This window comes from Epinephelus moara, chromosome 19 (assembly GCF_006386435.1).
Source record: "Epinephelus moara isolate mb chromosome 19, YSFRI_EMoa_1.0, whole genome shotgun sequence".
NCBI lineage: Eukaryota > Metazoa > Chordata > Actinopteri > Perciformes > Serranidae > Epinephelus > Epinephelus moara.
Window position 1 is genome coordinate 5621680 of NC_065524.1, and position 2934 is coordinate 5624613.

Here is a 2934-nt window from a genome sequence, read left to right on the forward strand (position 1 = left end):
TATGGTTACGAATCTCATAGACTTCAGACTCTTCAGAAAGGTCAAAACATACGGGAAATACACATGCGTCTCAAAGAATAATTGTGAAATTGTTTGGCACAAAACACGTCTTTGTAACCACATTGAAACTCTGGTATTCATTCAGTGGTGATAAATTGAATTTAAGCACCTAAGCCTAGCTGTATATGTTCTTGATAATTTATATTTCATGCTGCGAAATAGTTAATTATTAGATTATTGATTAGATTATGTGAATTATACATCATATTTTTATGAGTTAGTAGTACAAATGAGCTTACATTACATTTACATTAAAGTGATCAAATTGATCATCAATGATCAATACTTTTGCTACTTTAAGAATATGATGCTAATAATTATTTTGTAGCTTGACGTAAGATTTTGAAATTGTGGTACTTAACAGTGCAGTAGCCTAGTATTAATAAAACAGCGTACTTAACAGTGCAGTAGCCTAGTATTAATAAAACAGCTCTATATTATTTCTGATACCAGTCATTGCTATAATTGTTAAATGACCATGGTCTCCCTGTTTCCCCCTGCTCTTTAGTAAACAGAAAATGCATTTTCAGGTCGGGATATCAATTTTATCCAATTAGGAGAGAGAATTCACGCAGGATAAAGAATAAACAAGTGAAATTGGAAGTGATAAGATAAGAGAAACTTTATCTATCCCAGAGGGAAATGGTACAAAGAAATGAACAGACAAAATTGGAAGTGGAACAATATAAAAAGAAAATGTATTTCTGTTTACTAAAGAACTGATTAGATGGGGAAACCTGAACAAACACTTGATGATTCATCATAGAGTTTTACTTTTACAAAAAGTTCCACTGTATATTCCAGCAACTTGTGTCTGTATTTATTTAGTATTGGAGTGTCAAAATGACCAGACGAAAACCTGGAAAACGATGGAGAAGGACTGGTAATGAAGAAGACCCAAATAAACGACCAAGAAGGACTGCACAATTGGTGAGTAGCCTGGCATAGCCGTGTTGCAAGAAACTTGCAGCAGATATGATATTTAATACCTTATTTTCCTCCCTGCAGTCATCCCTCCCTGCAGCCACCAATGTTCATGTGGAGACTGATCAGCAATATTTAGGTAAGTTATGAAATGTGTGTGTGTGTGTGTGTGTGTGTGTGTGTGTGTGTTTTATGTTCAAAAGCCAACTCCTCTGCTGTCTGACCTGTTTTAGCCACACCCAGTCCCAAGTGCAGAGAGAGATATCCTGAACACAATTAGTTCTGATTGAGAATCACAGGCCCAGTAGATAGATAGATAGATAGATAGATTGATAGATAGAATGCAGTCCACAGTTGGTCAAACCAAGCATAGCAATATTGCTTTTTCTTATCCTGATTACAGTAGCATGTGTGAAGAATGAAACGTGAAATGTGTTATCTCAGCATGTATAATTAATGTTCTTTGAACCTTTCACCTTTAAGTTAAAGCTGTTAATAACATAAAGCCATGATCCTTTCATATAGGTCACCGTGTGGCTGCAGTCTCATGTTTGGTTTGCTGCTGTGGCATTCTACTCATTATTGGCATTGTCTGTCACTGTCAGCCTGTATCATATATGTCCTTCCAAACCCTGTCCAGCTACTCATTCACCTGAGGTCCCACAACTTCTCATTGTTATGTGTGTGTTGTGTTGTGATGAGTTACATTCAACACTGTGGATTACTGTTATCACAAACACAGAAAGAGATGTAAACATAAACTGCTACAATGTGATCAAGATGTGGGGAAAAAAGAATATGCATCCCATTAGCTGTATTTGTATAATGTGTTCCATTTATGTCAACTTGGCTCTTGTGTTTTACATGTTTTCTCTTTTTTCTTTTTCTTTTTTTATCTATCTATCTATCTATCTATCTATCTTGCAAGAAAGTTTCTCACAAGAAATCTGTTCTTTGCTAATTGATGAAAAATGTAATTTAAGCAAAATGAGACTCTTTCAGTATTTTCAAGAGGGTCCTGATCCAGAAAAAGGTGTGAACCATTGTGTGTGTCCTCTTCTCTGTGTCAGGAGGTAGCAGCAGGGGAAAACACCAGGGGGTAGGGTGCCTCCTGGAGGAGCCCAAAACGCTGCACTTCAAGGGGAACACGTCCAACCTCCGGGTGTCCATGCAGGATGTACCACACTCACTCTGGAACATCAAGCCTCTCACCACCTGCCAGGTACACACACCCTCTGTCTGTCTGTCTGTCTGTCTAATGATGTACAGTATATTTTGTCACTGAGCAGATCCTGCTAAAATATGACAACATCATTTGAGTTTAAGAAAGTGATATACAGGCTGAGACGATATAGGTTTTGCATTGTGACAAGATGTTTTTTTAACCTTCATGATTTTTATTTTATTTTATTACCAACACAAGGAAGCATGGCACAAGACAGTATTTCAACTGTTGACTCTATCGAAGACAATGAAGAACCATCTTCCAGATCAGCCTTCAGAGATCCTCCTGATGGCCTAACAACTGAACTACATGGCAATGCTGAGTATGATCCATCTCAATCATTTGAGGAAGCTCTCCCTGATGTAGGGGATTGGACGTATGATGATGGACATATGTTCAGTGAGGGATTTGAAGAGGGTTTGAGTGAGGAGTGTGTAGAAGAGTCAAATTACAAGGACACAGCAGACAAACCATTATATCACAATGCATCAATAACTGTGGCAGAGTGCCTTTTGATCATCATGGCTTACGTAAACTGTCATAAAGTAACTGATAAGGCCCTTAGTGATTTGCTTAAAATGTTCAAGTTGCTTTGTCCCGATAGTCTGAATACAGACTGCTTAAACAGTGTACAGAAGTTCAGAAACTTTTTTTTGTCCCTACTCTGCATCATCCCCTATTGTATTGCATACATATTGCAGTAATTGTTTTGGGTCATTAGAAGG

General features: G+C 37.6%; 1 long non-coding RNA gene across 1 annotated transcript; it reads left to right on the forward strand.

Annotated features, from left to right (window-relative positions):
- Positions 1 to 803: 803 nt before the first annotated feature.
- LOC126406468 (uncharacterized) lies at positions 804 to 1815 on the forward strand. The gene is made up of 3 exons (XR_007571695.1): positions 804 to 990; positions 1069 to 1123; positions 1510 to 1815. It is a non-coding gene; the product is annotated as an uncharacterized LOC126406468 (long non-coding RNA).
- Positions 1816 to 2934: the final 1119 nt, after the last annotated feature.